The sequence below is a fragment of the Gorilla gorilla genome, chromosome 9 (genome assembly GCF_029281585.2).
Source record: "Gorilla gorilla gorilla isolate KB3781 chromosome 9, NHGRI_mGorGor1-v2.1_pri, whole genome shotgun sequence".
NCBI lineage: Eukaryota > Metazoa > Chordata > Mammalia > Primates > Hominidae > Gorilla > Gorilla gorilla.
The window spans coordinates 123,931,387-123,949,265 of NC_073233.2; the positions used below are offsets into that span (position 1 = coordinate 123,931,387).

General features: G+C 41.9%; 2 long non-coding RNA genes across 2 annotated transcripts in view; one reads left to right on the forward strand and one right to left on the reverse strand.

The window, feature by feature from the left end:
• The window catches only part of LOC129525561 (uncharacterized), a 565,073-nt gene that overhangs the window by 103,818 nt on the left and 443,376 nt on the right, over window positions 1-17,879 (reverse strand). The gene's annotated exons all lie outside the window — the stretch shown is intronic.
• On the forward strand, window positions 12,779-16,424 carry LOC129525562 (uncharacterized). Its single transcript, XR_008669951.2, has 2 exons — window positions 12,779-13,155; window positions 15,918-16,424. It is a non-coding gene; the product is annotated as an uncharacterized lncRNA (long non-coding RNA).

The following is a 17,879-nucleotide window of genomic DNA, read 5'->3' on the forward strand; positions in this document are numbered from 1 at the left end:
GGTCTCGATCTCCTGACCTCATAATCCACCCACCTTGGCTTCCCAAAGTGCTGGGGTTACAGCCATGAGGCACTGTGCCCGGCTATATACTCCATTTTCTAAAGGCCACCGCAAGCCACAGGGAAGCCGCATGGATGCACAACGCTCTCAAGGGGAAAAAGTGAATATCCTAGAACAACAGTACAATCCACGACCGTGAATCTGACCCTGTCCTTCTCACTGCATACACACCCACATGGATTTTCATAGCATTCTTATTTAGAAGATATTCTATGTCCTATTAATATTATCTGCATGTATTTGATGCATTTGTGGGGGATGATTTGCAGCACAGGCTGTATATCTGGAAGTCTTCTGAACAACTAGGAGCCCCTTCATCCAGACAGTCTGCATGCTTTCTCCTGTAATCTTTCCTGCTGGCTCCCTTCATAGATGCCTGGCCTGTCTGGGCTTCCCTTCTCTCAAACTGGGCTCACTTACTAAAGTGACCTTTCTCTTGACTAGGCAGCTACTTTGATGACCTCCTCAAATGCAATGCAAAAGCTGGACTCTCCTCTGCCCCCAAGCACTCCCAGGCTCCTGGGCAGGGCCATCAACTCCACTCCAGCCATCCCTCCAGACTGGTGCCTGAAAAATAGAATTTCTGCTTCAGGTAATACAGCTGCTTCTCTCTGAATAATGCATGCCGTGCACCACACCGGACCAAGGACAAGCGGTTGAGAAATTGGGGAGCTTTCATTTGATTTCATTATTTTGCTTTTAGACCCAAGCATTCGCTGCCGTCAGGCATTTCAAAGAGGACAAGACAACAAGGTGTTCTGAGACAAGCAGAGAAGGTCAGTCATCCTTGGGGACTGAGGAGATTCAGCAGAGAAGGCGGGGCTGGACAGCCCTTCCCAGGGACACAAGGACCTAAAGAGGCACCTCAGTGGGTGTGCCCCATGGGGGGTATAGGAAGACTTGAAATTTTGAGTAAACGGACTCTCAGGGGGATGCTTCCATAGAGGCTGGGGGTGAACACCTCCATCTACATCAGTTAGTGACAGAGGGGAGCAGAACACATGGAGAGCTGTGAGACGGCAATTAGGAATCACAGAATCCAAAGCAAAGGATCATCAGTAGAGTAAATGGCCCTTGATGAAGGAAATTTGACTCCAATAAACAGGTGGAGTTCAAGCCAATGAATTAGCCTAGCTACAATAAAATCAGACACCCACCAGCCTGCTCCTACCTGGTTCAGTCTTCCCATAGTACCTGCCTGTGGGGTCCCAATGTGAATCACGTTGACCCTAAAGATGTCAGCCTTAAGCACATCCACACCTCACTACCACAGTACACACAGGCTCTGCTCTCACAAGGTTGGCTCTTTCTTTGTGCCTGAAGAGCACACATGAGTTCTCATCTTGTGTCCATGCCATTGCTCATGTCCATGCCCCGACTGGAATCCTCTCCCTACTCCTCTCTGTCTACCCAGATGCTTGCTATTCTTTAAGGAGCAGCATGGGTCCTACTACTATTTAAGCACTGAAGCTCACATTGATCTCTCCCTTCTCTCCATTTCTACAATTACCTCCATGAATGGCCAGTTTGTATTATTCTTGATAATTATAATAATACATTATTTCAAAGCATTTCCTCTCTGGTCCTCATATTATGCTGCTGAGAGCTATAGGGTACTCCTGGGTGCCCCCAGGGCCAGGAGGTGGCTCACCCTCAGGACATAAGCCTCATGCTTCTGTCCCTGCCCCCTCTAACTACAGCAGCTCAGCTCTTGATCTGTGTTTCATTTTAGAGTTTCACACGCAATTTTTTCTGTTTTAAAAGGGATTGCACTATTGATTTAGAAACTACATTTTTTATTTCATCCTCATGAGAAGTTTGTGAGGCTTGTAGGACTAGGTATTATCACCCACATTTTGCAGCTGAGGAGCCCGAAGCTCAGGGAGACAAACTGTCTCATCACGAGCACACAGCTAAGGGAAGAAGGAGAATCTCGATTTCTGTCTTTTGAGTCTAAATCCAGTGTATTTACAACCCACACTTGGGCTTATCTCTAACCTAATTGTTAACTTCTCTCAGAAGCAGAAACTGAATTTTTATTACTTATTTATCTGGTTTTCTTGCTTGCTTGCTTGCTTTTCTTTCTTTTTTTTCTTTTTACGGAGTCTTGCTCTGTCACCCAGTCTGGAGTGGTACAAATGGTACGATCTCAGCTCATTGCAACCTCTGCCTCTGGGGTTCAAGCAATCTTCCTGCCTCAGCCTCCCAAGTAGCGGGGACTATAGGCATGCACCACAATGCCCGGCTGATTTTTGTATTTTTTGTAGAGATGGGGTTTCGCCAGGTTGCCTAGGCTTGTCTTGAACTCCTGGTCTCAAGTGATCCACCCACCTCGGCCTCCCAAAGTGCTGGAATTACAGGCATGAGCCACTGCACCTGGCCCTTCTCTGTTTGCTTCTGATTCCGAACATGGTTGTGGGCACACAGTAGGTGCTTACTACTTACCTAGCCCTGATTGCAGGTGCACCCTTGGCTTTGCTGGAGATACAAGGCCTGACCTCACCTCATGCCTTTTTCAGGCAGCACATACCTGTGAGCTGAGTGATTTACAAGGCTGTACTAGGTACCTGGGCATTTTATGTAATCAAAGGGATACTTTGCCGCTCTCTTTCTCTTGCTGTTGACATGGTTACAAAATCTTATTATTAGCCCAGAGGATGGGGTAATAGGACATGACATTCACATTGTCAGTGTTTTAAAGAGCTGTAGTTACCTCCTGGAGAATAATCTGTGTATTGTAGCAAGCAATAGTGCTGCTGCTGCACCTGGTGCAGCTTCTGTTTTCCGGCTTCCTCTTCATCCTTCTGCAGTTCTGAGAATGAGGCGTTCCCACCAGGAGGCAAGATCGGGTATCCTTCTTGGCCACCCTGGCCACACTGTGGGGATACACCACCATCCCTGTCCTCATGACCCGGGGAGGAGGTATGCAGGGAACCACCTTTAGGTAAGAGAAGGAGCAGAAGCAGTGGGCTGACTCACAAAGAAAAAAAAAAAAAAGATAAATCAAGATAAAATTGTTTCTAAATTGAATGTTTTTCACTATTTTCAGTGTGGTATCTGCAGTGCTCCAAGATGATTCCCTCTCGGGGGCTTTAGAAAAGCTGTAAATAGAATGAATTGCTTTTAGGGACTTAACTCTGGTAGTTCACTTCTCAAGAAAATATATGCTAATGCATGTAGACTATCATTATTGGGGAGACCTATGTCCCGACTCTTTTATGTCTATGAAGAGCAGGTTTCTGATTGCTAGCATTTTGCCAAAGTCTTTGTCATGCGTGGGCTGAATATCTAGCAGAAAGAGGCGGATTCAGCCGCAGCTACATGCTGTGTCTCTCCTAGGCCAAGGTTGGAGGGGGGTCTTGGTTTGCCTAAGAGAAGTTTCTTATGAAACCAGAAAGAAGGAAAGCACAGATTTTTGTAACAGCCCCAATAAAAGCCAACGCGGTCCAGATTCATCTGCAATTCTGGGACCTCAGAGAGGTATAGAGACAGGGAGGCCCCCGCTCCAAGGGATGGGGGAACTTCCTTGGTCCAGCAGGATGCGGTGCTACACCCAGCCAGAGGGTGGCAGCACCTCCCACACGCCCCATGGCCTTCTTTGTTTTCTGACCATTCCAGGGCACTGCTGTGGGACCGCCTTCCCCATGCCCAGCGAGCCTCTTCTGCACCTCTTTCTGCTGTGGCAAAGTGGGTTAAACAGCGCGCGGATTTGCGAGGAACATAGCCAACAAATGAGATATCAAACGCAGCTTCCCATGTAAGAGATCAGACTCCGGCGGGCACACACGCCGGCGCTCTGCTGGAGCTCCTTGGCTCTGCAGCCAGCTTCATTTAGGATTCATAAATACTTTTGCGCACTCCCGCACATACAGCCGCCAAAGGAATTTCATTCTGTATCATCTGCATTCAAATGCAACAAAGTGAAAAAAAAATGTGGACATTAAAAAGAAGGAGAAGAAGAAGGAAGAGGCTCTGAAGAAAATCTGAGGCTCGGAGTGGTGGGTGTTGGGTAGCTGATGACTTGAGGAAGGCTTCCTCTACCTCTGTGTTCCTACAGAGAAGCCTGTCCCTGACTTCAGTTCACCTGTCGCGTGGTGGGTGAATGCAGCCTAGACCTGCCGGCGTGGGGTATGCTTTTCAATGACACTTTTAAAATAATGAATTGGATGCTTGTCAAGGTAGGCATCAACCTTAGATAGGTGTCGGTCCTAAAGTTCCTCCTTCCAGATGCTGGGGAGCTGGGACCTTTTGATCTCCAACTTGGGCCTCAGTTAGCAAACTCAAATGCTTTTGGGAACCAACCCGGGGAACTCGAAAGTATGAAGCCAGTCAGGTAACCGGAGCGTTCCCGCTCAGGCCGAAGAAGGGAGCAGCTACTCCATCCCAGCTGGTTATTGTCAAGTGAGAATTGTTATCAAGTCCCCCCATTTATCAAAAGAAACCAGAAACACGTTTCGTTTGTTTGTTTGTTTTGAGATGGAGTCTTGCTCTGTCGCCCAGGCTGGAGTGCAGTGGCGCCATCTTGGCTCACTGCAACCTCCGCCTCACGGGTTCAAGCAACTCTCTGGCTCAGCCTCTCAAGTAGCTGGGATTACAGGCACCTACCACCACGCCCAGATAATTTTTGTATTTTTAGTAGAGACAGTTTCACCATCTTGGCCAGGCTAGTCTTGAACTCCCGACCTCGTGATCTACCTGCCTTGGCCTCCCAAAGTGCTGGGATTACAAGCGTGAGCCAGCGCGCCCGGCCCAGAAACACATGTTTTTAAAATGTATGACATCTGGTTTTAAGTAATAAGCACCAATTTTTAAACTATTAAATACTCAGTTGGTCTAACAAAACAATTCCAATAGATTACACCTTGTAGGAATTCTACCCTAAACACCCTAGTCTATCAAAGACTTACCTTCTGTCATTGTTTGAAACACTTATATGTGTCTCATAATTTGCCAGGTTTTATTCTTCTGACTTGTTCTCTAGCTTTTCGTTGTTTGTTCAGCAAGACTATATGCATTTCAAGGGCAGGGCATGTCTTATTTTTGTTTTATCCCAGTAGTTCTCAGCTGATGGTAAAAGCTTAGCAATTTTTAGTTAGTTGTAACCTAACCTACCCCATTCCGCAAAATATTTGACAATTTCTACATAAATGCATGCTATAGAAAATAAAATAATTAGATGCATCAGAATAAATAAGTGGACTTGGCCTTCTAATCGAGTGCTTTTATAGACATGGTGCTTGAGTGAGTTTCCTCAGGATAATATCCAAATGTCTTCCTTAGATTATAGGCAGACCCAGAAGCTTGGGAGGGTCCCTGGAACATGGGAAAAGTGCACATAGTGTGAATAAAGACAAGGCAAGTGCAATGGCCTTGGAGAATGAGTTCTGTGAATAGTAAGGCAGAGAGATCAGGATGTGAGATCCACGACCCACCTGGAACTAGGAACCAAAATAATGAATGGCTGCCTCTCTGTGGAGCTTCTTTTGGTTGTAAGTGACAGACATAAAATTGAAACTGGCTTAGGCAAAAAGAGGAAAGTATTTGAAGGATGCTGAAATAATATCCTTCCAAGCCATAGGACAAGAAAGGATTCATTTGGACCCACAGGAAAATCTGAACCAAACATATCATGGTAACTCTGTGTTTCATCTCTGTTTGTTCTTCATTTTCTCTCTGTGCAGCTTCATTTTCTCCCTCAGCAGCAGGCTTCCTCCATGCATTAGGGAACAGAATGACCAACAACCTGCATGCCTCCCATCTCGCAGCTTCCACCCCTAGAGAGAACTGCTTCACACTCTTCTCATAGCAAGATGAAAACCCTTGGGGAAGGGCTCTGAATGCCTCACTGGAGTTTAGATGCCCACCTCAGAGCCATCCCATTCAATGATGACAGCTATGACAGGGGTGGCCATGACTGACCTGGCTTTGGAAAGATACCCACACATGGAGTAACAACATGGCAGCCTTTATTTGAACCACATGGTTCCTTTTAGGAGGGAAACATTTCCAAGAAGAAGAGGACACTTCCTAGAAGAAGGGAAGGGTGCTGGCAGATCAAATGTCCCTGAAGTTCATATAGCCCTTGGCTACAAATGGCTTCTATTTGTATCATCTCATTTTATTTATTGTATTTGTCCCTCACAAAACTGTGAGTAATGTAGGGTATCTATAATTGTTCCCATTTGACTGGTGGAATAAATAATGTTAAGAGAGACTAAGCAACCAAGGTCACATAGCTTTGAAAAATGGCCAATCCAGTACTCAACTCATATCTTTTTTTTTCTTTTACTTCAATTCCAACACTCATTCCACTATACAGGAGGTGAGTGGGAAGGTTGTGACTTTCCAGAAAAAGAATTTTTTATTGCAAGATCATGCTTTTCTGAATAATATAAAGCCTGGCTGGTAGATCTCTAACTAGGCTGCTGCTCCTCTGCTCTTCAAGGTTTGCTGGAATTTCCTGAGATGCAAGCAGCTGACCTCAATGGCCCTCCCTGCTCAGTTTAAGGATTTTGTTGTCTGCCCAAGATCCATATCCAAAGATTCCACATCCATCCCTACTCCACTCCTGAGTGTGTAATTTGGGGTATTTAGAGGTACTTCTGCCTTACGAAATGACTGGAGCCCTCTGGGCCACAAGCATGACTACCCATTGGAAAAGAACTGAGACAGGGGAGAAAACACTGCTGGGAATGCAGTACCAACTGAGATGAAGATGATCCTTTCCATTTTTTCAGCTGAGAGCAGCACTGCTTGCCACTGGTGGATGGCGCAGCCCTATATTGAGTACTATGGCCATGGTGGCAAGGTACTTGGCATCTTCCATGCAAAGATGAAAGAAAGAGGCCTTCTCGCCTGTATCACCAGAAGACTCCTGTAGACTCACTGTCTCATGGTCTCTCTTGCTTTTGAGGCAAATCATGAATATGCATCTTTTTTCATCCTGCCCATCAATGCCCAGAGAAGTCCTGGATCTAATTGATTTGAGTTGGATCAGCCAGGCCCTGTGTCCAAGCTGCCTCACCTGAGTGTAGTAAGTGCAGCATACTAAAAAGAAAGAATTACTCCTGATGCCAGGATTATATCATTGCCAAATGCATCGATAATATATTAAAGATGTGGAATAATATAACACTACTTATCAATTGAGGGAAGCCATCCTGAGGAGGAGGCAAGTAAGGTTTCGATTTCCCTTTCTGGATGAACCCTGCCCCTCCATCCCACAACGATTTGCTGTTCCCTAGGTTTGGCCTCATGCATAATTCAGTGATCCGCATGGCAGGAACACATTTAGAAAACTTCTTTTGCCTTCTCCAGGAGGCTGGGGCAAAGGTGGCTTACAGCTATTCATCCATGCAAGGAAAGCTATCTCTGCTGCAGCCCACTGGAAGAGACGGGGCCATGGCCTTTCTCATTCCCATTTGGGGACTTGCCTAAGGGTGACATAATGAATTGCTCTGACCCAGTCAGAGAAGAAAAATACAGGTTGGATGAGATAAATTGATGCCACCCCAGTCTTTCCAGCAGTGCTGGTGGGGACAAACTCCTGCCTTGAGGTTTTGCTTTCTCAGAAGAAAACAGTAGTGTTTTTATGCTGTCGACGAAGGTGAAGGAATAGAGTTCTCTGGGGTGTTACAGGGAAACTTACATGAGTTGGCTGGTCTCTAATGTTACATTTATTCATCTTAAAAATTTAATGATCCTCTGCTATGTTCCAGGCACTGTGCTAGGTCCTGGGAATATATTGAAAATCAATCTCAAAACACTCAGAATGTAGTAGGAGACACACACAAGTATATAAACTATTGTATTTTGCATCTTTGATGCCTGAGATGTTAGAATCATTTATTGTTCTTATTTATTCTTCAGGTAGATATTTTTGAAACACCAACTATGTGCCTGAGCCTGTACTAGATACTGAGAATACAGCAGTGAATGAGACAAGATAAGGTTTCTAGGGAGGAAGATGAACAATAAACCAGTACACAAAATACATGCACAAGATAGTTACAGATTGAAATATACCCTCTGAAGGAAAGAGTGGATGATATAATAGAAAGTGAAGGGAGTGGGGGTAACTTGGGATAAAAATGTCTCTCAGAAGAGGTGATATTTGAGCTGAAATTTATGGATTAGAAGAAGCCAGTCATGCAAAGAGATAAACGAGGAATAATGTTGACAACAACGGTGTGGTGGTAAATGTTTTACAGCCAGCTCTCTGGGGGAAAAGAAAGCCCTGATTTGCAGTGGTTGCCAGTTACCATGGTGTAAATACTCCCACATTGCCAGTTTAAAGTTGCCAATGTGATATCCCTTAATGCAGACTTGGGAAGAGATGTGTATAATGGATCGTCACTAGCCTGTGAGAGCTGCCTCCAGCACACTGCCGTTTGCCAGTTACCTGGCCATACTGAGGGGCAAGTAGGGAATGGGTCCTGGTCAATGCTAAGGGGTTAGACACAAGATGATGACACTAGAGAAGGTTCTCTGGAGCTACAGGTTGGGGATCAGAAATGCTACATTCAGACACAACCATGATATATTATATGGATAATATGCCCCATCAGTCAATGCAAAAGGCATCATACCTTATCCTTCTTGATACTATTTAAAAACTGGATATTCCCACACCACCCACATAGATATTTTATACTTACTTTAATAAGTTCAATTTAACTGTGTGTGTGTGTGTGTGTGTGTGTGTGTGTGTGTGTGTGTGTGTGTGTGTGTATGTGTATGGGTGGATGAATAAGGCATGGCATTAGGGGTACAAAAATGAGAAATACTAAGTCCCTCCCCTCATGGCTCTGGCAGTCTGATAGAGAAAGGGGAAATAGGGAAAGAAAACTAACATTTATTAAACATCTACCACTAACATAAATTAAAGAGACCAGTAGAGGGAAACACAGATAGATCACATATATTTGCTATGATATAAAGAAGAGATTTTTTATAGTTTAATACAACTCAAAATATTAAAAGGATAGAATTTCTGGGCCAGTTGGACTAGACGGGTGGTTTCTCTTGGCTCAGACCAGGAAAAAGAAATCTGATAAGAATTGGTCTTATTACTCTTTTGATGATCACCTTGTTTACCCATCAAGGAGGGTTTGGGAAGGACCCAGGAACTCAGCTTATAGACTTTGGCCATTGACAGTTTCCAAAACCAAGAATATAGAACCCAGAGAGATGGATAATATGGGAGAGTTGTCAATTCATAAAATGCTTTAGCAATACCCAGAGACTCATGGGAGTGAATATTACCATCCTCTACTTGGCACGCAGATACTATAATTTACAACATGAAGTTTACATAAAAGGAATTGTTCTCTCTGATTGGCATTTGGGAGATGGGCCATGATGATAAGTGCACTCCTTTGCAGGGCTGGCCAATAATATTTCAGTCTCTGGCCTTTTCAAACCACTTTGTCAGAGGCTCTACAAAGATGCATTGATTTATCTTGTGACAACAATAAAGAATTTGAGATCCTGGCAGGAAAACCAGAGGAGAAATCCAGCAGGGTTTTAAATCCGGGACCAAAACTTGGGAGAGAAATGTGAATTGGTTATGCATCCAGAAGAGATAGTTGAATCCATGGAAGGGTGATTATTCCCTCACTTGGAAGTAAAGGAGGAACAGCAGAAAAGGGAAGACAACTTATAGGAATCTGGATGTTGGGGGAGAAAGAGGATGCAGAGAGGAAACTGGAAATGAGATGTTAATTTCTTAGAAACAAATGAAAAGGAAACCATGGAAGTAAAGAGTTTCACAAAGGAGGGCACAGCAAGTTCAAATGTGGCAAAGACACTATGAGATGGAGAACCGAGCAAAGGCCCTTGAAGCAGGTGGTGAAAGACATCACTGATCATCTCTGTGACAGCAGTTTCACTAACACTAACATCTGTACAGTGTTTTTCAGTTCATGGGGAGAAAACGTCTTCCTCATCTATTAGCTCATCTGATGCTCATAACAAATGTGATGAAGAAAGCGAGGTTCGGATAGTAACTGATCCAAGCCTTCTGATCTCAAATCATATTCTGTTTCTGCTGTGTTACATGGTTGTCTTTCAGAAAAGCACTTTGGGGTCGAAGTTGGACTGTAAGAAAGAAGTGAGATGCAAGGATGTGGCCAAGGTCAAGGGCAACAAGACTAGAGCATCCACTTGACAAATTTGAGTGAATAGAGGCTGACTAGTAATTTTAGGGACTTTTTTGTTCTAGGATAAAAATACTTATAAATGTTTAGAACCAATAAAAAGCAAAGATTGGTTACCAAGAGAGATGGAGGAAGATCCTAGAAGGGGGAGAAGGGAAATGGGACCAAGAACACATGTGGAGGACTATGTCACAGCAAGACAGAGGGCCTTTGAAGGTGTAAAGGCAGAAGAAACGTTGTGCTGGAGAAAAGAGAACTTGGGGAACACCTTATTGTTGGATGAAAACACAGTGAGGTCATCTTCTGAAGCCAAGAAGGGGAAGGAAAGCTGCTGTGGGGCATTTTCTTCATGGCCTCCTGACACCCTCCTGGGGTTCGAGAAGTCACAGAGATGACTCAACACAGCACTGCCACTTTTTGTCACTGGCTGTTTTCTTTGGGATAACTATGGTATAATGTAAACAGTACTGGGCTTAGGCATCCAACACTCAGAGTACAGTTTTGTCCCTGAGAGGTCTCCTTGGCTTTATGTCCAGGAACTCCAGCTCCTGGACACTGCATCTGAAAATTGCACTGTTATCTCAAATTCACTGGGACAGAATCCAGCAGAAAATAACAGAATCTTAAGTGCCAGAAAAACTACCTGGTCTAATTCTTGGATTCCCTCTGTAACATACCCTACCAATTGCCCTGCTTGATCATTTCCTGTGACAAGGTACTCACTACTTCTTTAGGCAGCTTGCTCCATTTTTAGACATGTCTAATGGATAAAAAAAGTCTTCCTTATATTTGTCTTAGATCTGACCTCTGGGCAACTCAGAATACAAAATAAATTGGCTAATTTCTGTTCCCCTGGGAGTAGTTGTCAAAGATTTGAAGAGAGCCATCACGTATCCTTACATTTTCTATTCTTCAAGGCAAGCAAACCAAATTCTCCTTATTATTTCTGGGCTTCTCACTATCACATTAATTCTCCCCCATGCTCATCCCAGGATGCCAGTGACTGGTAGGTGTGTCTCTTCTGAGCCCACTTTCTGACTCTACCTTTTCACCTATTCAATTTCTGATCCCCTTGACCAGAGTTCTTTCCTCTGATTCCTCTTCTCTCATTCCCCTCTGAACACTACTGTCAGACTAACCATCCTAAACAAGGTTTGTTACAGGTCACTTCCCTTGTCAGAAAAACTTCAGTGGTTCTCCATTTACTATAAGATAAGTCCAAATCTGGCATTAAATGTCCTCCAAAATGAGGCATTTCAGTATTGCTCCAGGCTCTTTGTTCTGAATATTCCCCTCCAATGGGTTTATTCATTCATCCTCCCACTTATTCATTGAAGAAACAATTATTGAGTGTCTACTATATGCCAGGCACTATGATAGGCTAATAGAGATCCAAAGATGACAGAGAGATGGTCCTTGACAAGAAGGGGTTCACAGTATGATGGGGAAAAACACCATGTAAGTACACAAGCAATTCAGGTTATTACATGCAGCAAAACACAATCATTAAATATCACACCAATGATGTGTAGCGGTAACAGGGAAGGAAGAGACCCACTCTTCTTGGAGTGGATGGGAGAGCATTCATAGGGAGGGTGATGTTTCCATTGAGACTTGAAGGGTAATAGAAATGTGCATGGTTACTAAGAAAAGACAAAAATATTATAAGTAGAAGGAACAGCTTCTGAAAGGCCATGTTCTAGAAAGTTCAAGTTGTCTAACATTTCAGTAGAGTATATCTAACATTTCAATGTGGAAAATGTGAGAGAAAGCAGTGATGAGCTGGTAAAATTTGAACAACCAGCATTTTGGGGTGGGGTTACGGGAACCCTGATTTTTAGCATGCCAATTTCTATAGTGTAAACATACCCAACATGGCTGATTTCAAACTTCCAAGACATTGTTAAACTCAAAGCTGGGAAAAAAATATGCTCAATTGGCTCTCAAAAACCAGCAGGAAGTAGAGAAGGCTATAATCAGGAAAGGCTTTTTATATGCTATGGAATTGGGATTTTTTTTGTCTTATAGGATTATGGAGAGCCCTTGAAGGGCTTTAGACTAGATAATGTCATGACCAGCTTTGCCTTAACAAAAGCAAGTGCATACTGTCTGTGTGTATATATGACAGGTAGGGATGGTGTTGGAGAAGTAAGTTATCAAAATTAGGACACTAATTCCCAACCCTAGCCACATGCCACACATTATAATAACCCGGGGAATTAAAAAATAATCATGGTATTGTGACCTCAATCCTGAGATTCTGATTAAATCTGCCTGGGCTGCACCTCGGCTTCAGTAGGTCATAAATGCTCCTCAGGTGATATTAATATACAGCATGGATTGCAGAACACTGAGTTACGAGACTATTTCTCTGAAATATATTTTCTCGATATTCAATTTCATATTTTGCCTTGGGAACATCTCCAGCTCCACCTCTGAACATTCTTCATTTGTCTCGGTCCAATTTGGGTGACCAGCCCTTCCCTTCAGACTCAGTTCTTCTTGTTTCCCTCCCCTGATGTCTTTTTGTACCTTCTTTTGCTTCCCAGTCTGCGCTTACTCAGGAGCCAAATAATGAGTGCCTTTGGATTCCTGCCTTGCTGCTTGCTATGAGACAGCCCTGACCACTCCCACTCCTAGACCTCAGTACCAAAACCCCTAAGCCTTCTCGGAAGGAGAGAAGGGACAGAAGACTGAGGAAAGAGATGATGGATATCTGCATGGATATGTGGCTGTGAAAATTACAAGAAATTAATAATATTATAATGATAATGAGTTACCAAATGATTATTGTGGGCTACTTTCTAGATGCTTTTTATGTATTTGTTTAAATCTTCAACAACTCTATGAAGTAGGTACTATTATTATCATTCCTTTTTCATATATGAGGACATTGAAGCACAGAGAAAATAAGTAACTTCACCAAGGTCAACAGCTGGTAAGTGGCAAAACCAGCCTACAAACCCATGCAGTTTGGCTCAAGTAATCCTCTTTCTAACCACCAAATTCTTCTGCCTCTTTCAAGAAATACTTTGGTATACTTGAGAGAAGTCTTGATTATTCACTGGATGTACATGGAGGGAAAAGGAGAAGTTAAATTCTAGGTTGCTGGTATTGGAATTTGAGAGGACAGGAGTTTCACCAAGCAAAACAGAGAATTTAGGAGGAAAAGACATTCTACAGGGTATGGATTTAGACATGTTGAATTTGTATGCTATAGTAGATGACCAGCAAATGGCTAAGTATGAGGACCTGGGGCTCAGGAAAGGAAATATGAATTGGAAATACAGTATAGGTTTTTACGGTTGTCAGGGTTGAGGTGGTGTGGAAGCCATGGGAACAGGGGCAGTCACTGCATTCACCCACGTAGAGTTTGTAGATTGAGAAGACAGAGGGTCAAAGTCAAGTATTAAGGAGACAAACAGTGAATGAGACCTGAGTAAAGGACACTGAGTGCAAAGGTAGAGAGACAGCAGAAGCTTCAGGGGAGCATGATATGGAGGAAACCAAGTGAACATGGAAAAACAAACTAACTCCATTTTTCTCCACTCTACTACTCTCACTCAACAACCAAGACTTTACTCCTGGCCACCGAAATGTGTGGTTTTTTCCCCCTCACATGCATTCCCAACCAATTCTCTGACACCCAGATGTAGCTGGATATCCTGCAACTTAACTGGATTCCAACAGTGTCTACTTGGAGATAGCACAGACTCTACAAGTCAAGGACTCAGACCCACAAGACTGCCTCCCACTTCATATTTCAGTTGCAACTCCCAGGTTGTGACCTTTGCTTCTGACCCTCCAGCTTTAAATCAGGGTTCCCACAATCCCCTCCTTGGGTTCCATAACTTCCTAGGATGACTCAGAGAAACATATGTTTACTGGTTTCTTGTAAACTGTATTACAAAGGACACAGATGAACAGTGAAATGAAAAGTTACCCGGGGCAAAGTGTATGGGAAGAGGCACAGAGTTTCCAAGCCTCTCTGCGTACACCACCCTCACAGTACCTTCATGTGTTCAACAACCTGGAATTGCTCTGAACCCTGTAGTTCAGGGATTTTTATGGAGGCTTCATGATGTAGACATGATCTATTATTTAACTCAATCTCCAGCCTTTCTTCTCTTCCTGGAAGTCGGGCAGTGGGGCTGAAAGTCCCAAGCTTTTAATCCCGGCTTGGTCTTTCTGGTAACCAACCTCCATCCAGGAGCCTACGAAGAGTCACCTCATTAAAACACAAGAAGTCCTTATTGCCTAGGAAATTCCAAAGATTTTAGGAGCTCTTTGACAGAAACTGGGGGCAGAGACCAAGTATGTATTTCTTATTATATCACAATGTCATGGCACTAGTAAGTGAATTATTCCTTGAAAGTGGGAGAGGTTGATCAGTAGTATCAAATATTGTAGGAAGCACAGGTAAATAAGACAGAAAAGTGGTCACTGGATATGAACATAGAAGGTCACTGGTGACTTGCCAGAGTACTTTTAGTGGTGTAGTAAAAGAGTGAGAGCCATGAGCTGTGACTCATGGGGTATACGGAAAGTGAAGGACACACAAACACAGTCATGTATGTATGTATACGAATTACATATATTAGAATACATCTCTATATTAGAAAAATATATATTAGGAAACTTTATAATTTTTTAAATGGATGGGGAAGTGTGGATGATTTTTTGTAAATGTTTTTGCTTGTTTGATTTTAAGATGGGAAAGCCTTGCAGATATTTATATATCAAAAGGATAAAGGCAGAAAAGAGAATGCATTTGATCCTGAAGGAATAAGAGAAGGAAAAACGGCCCAAAGTACATGGGAATGATAAACCTTGAACAGAGGGTCATATGATTGTATAGATTACAAAATATCCCACTGTGGGTTTAGACACAGGTATAGTTAACTCACACCTGATAGCCTTCTTATTCTTTGTGAAGTAGAAAGCCAGAGGTTCAGAGAATGATTAAGGAAAAGATGGGTTTGGAATATCTTCTAAAGGAATATTGACAATGAATTGTCTAAGCCAAAGGAAAGGTTTGTTAAACAGAATTGAAAACCAGTTCATATTGGAAATTATAAATTTCCAATAATGTCAGCTTGTATGGATATAAAATTTTCTCTGGCTCTTCTCAGCCATACATGTTTAGGGACAGAGAATATAGATTGCAGAATGAATTTGGAAAGAATGCCAAGTAAGAAAATGGGAGAAAAGAGTTGAAGTTACAAGTGAATAACTCAAGATATCCATGTGGGTTTTATGGTTGGTAAAAGAATGAAATTAAAAGATAGTTGATAGATAAAAGGAAAATGAGGGATTCACAGGCCGGAGACATCAGTGGGATTGAAGAGCAAGTACAATGGGAATTAGAAAGTAAAAGACCTGATACACTTATTTTGGCAGAGAAGGGCCACTAGATTTGAAGTTTTCACACTGAAGGAAGAGCCAAATGATGATATATAGGTAAGACACAGCCATATAGGAGTGGAAACAATGTTCAGTGGGATTAAGAAAGGTCAAGGAACTTAGGATCTATTGTGTTGGATCAGCTCTCCGAGAATTCTGAAATATTCCCATGGAGTAGTATGCAGAAGAAGACTCTAAGTGCTTATGGCAATGTGATTGTATGTTAGGGCATTTCAGGAATCTGTGTAGAATGAGGTCCTCATTAAGTTCACTTATTCTCCTTCTTCTCCACACCAGGGTTATACTGTTTCCTCTCACCGCATTAACTGAGACCATCCCCATTTTTTTGCTTAGACTCTATCTCTTCAAACCTGGCTGCAGAGTGAAACTCAGCCTTCCCAGCCCTCACATCCCTGATGCTTCTGAGGACAATCCTGCAGGCCCTTTTGGTTCTGAGAACCTGCTGATTGCTGTCAGAAACTGAAGTGAAAGTGGCGGGTACCAAATGTAGGAGGCTGCAGTTTCCAGAATCTTACACCTTCCTCTCTGGCATGGTCTCCTGGGTGTATTTTCTGACTCTTTTCTGGAAGGTGCAATGGAAGCCACATGGAACTTGATTTCTGCATGAATTCCTGAGGGGGCTCAGCAAACCAAACTCTTTGGACTGACCTTCCCCTCTCTTTGAGGATGGGCCACTTTCTTCCTGTTTTATGTTACAAAACACAAAAAACAGAGACATTTTCAAAATATAATAAACATTTGTGTTTCTACAACTGAAATTAAACAGAAATTAATATGTTGTCATATCTGCTTCAGATCTCTATTTTTTAAAAGAAATAATTTCAGTTACAGATAAGGTCCCACCTACATTCTTCTCCCATTTCTTCACCCCATAGATATATACTAACTTGAAGTTTGTGTAATGTCCATTTGTGTTTCGTGCTTTTACTATTTATGTGTGTCTGCAAATAATACATACCCTATTACAATTAATTTTTTCACTCAACTTTTTCTTATGAGCTTTCTTCATGTTGATATATGTGGCTGTAGTCTATTCACTGTAATTATTATATAGTATTTCACTGTATGAATACACCACAGTTTGTTAGTTGCCTGATAAGGCACAGTTTATTTCCATTTATTCACTATTAGAAGCAATGCTATCAAGAGAATCCTTGAATTTGTTTTCTTGTGCACATTTACTAGACATGGTAATGTCTAATGTGTCCACAAGAGAGAGGCTAGAAAGGATATTGCCATAGTTTATGTATGGTAAGGGTATATTTAACTTCTTAAGAAACTGTCAGGCTGTTTTTCAAGGTGTTTGTGTCATTTTTTTTATTTCTACTAACAGTGTATGAGAGTTCCTGTAGCTTCAATTCCTTACCAACACTTGGTAATGTGTCTTTTTAATTTTAATCATTCTAGTAGGTATAATAAAGGTATCTCATGGTATGGCTTTAATTTACTTTTCCCTTATGACTAATGATGTTCAGCATCTTTTCATGGTATATATTCTTTGTGAACTATCTTAAATGTTTACCAACGTTTCATTGGATTATTTTCTTCTTATTAAGCTGGAATAAGTTATTTACATAATCTGGATTAAAATTCCTTGTAAAATACATGTATTCAGAACATTTTATTCTAGTTTGTGGTTTACCTTTTCATTTTGCTAGTTTAAAATTTTTAAATTAGTAATTATTTTCTTTAGGGCTTTTGCTTTTTGTGTTTTATTCAAGAAATATTTGCCTACCTCAAAGTCATGACAATTTTATGCTGTGATTTTTTTGTCTGGAAATATTGTTATTTTAGCTTTTGTGTTTAGGTCTATGATCCATTTTCAGTTCATTTTTGTGTATGTTATTAGGTGAAGGCTGAGTTTTACTTTTTTTCATGTAGATATCCAGTTATCTCAGCACCATTTGTTGAAAATACTTTTCTTTCTTCAGTGATTTATCTTGTGACCTTTGTTGAAAATCAATTTACCATATATGTGAAGGTCTATTTCTGGACCTTTGATTCCTCTCCATTGATCCAAAAAACCTATCTTTATGTGAGTACCTGTGTATTACTATAGCTTTATAGTAAGTCTGGAAATCATATAATATAAATCTTTCATAGCTGTTATTTTTCAAAAAAATATTTTCACAAGTCTAAATTCATTGCATTTCCATATAAATTTTAGAATCAACTTGCTATTTTCTAAAAGAGAAGGCTTCTAGGACTTTAATAGGAATAGTTTGAAACTGTAGAGTA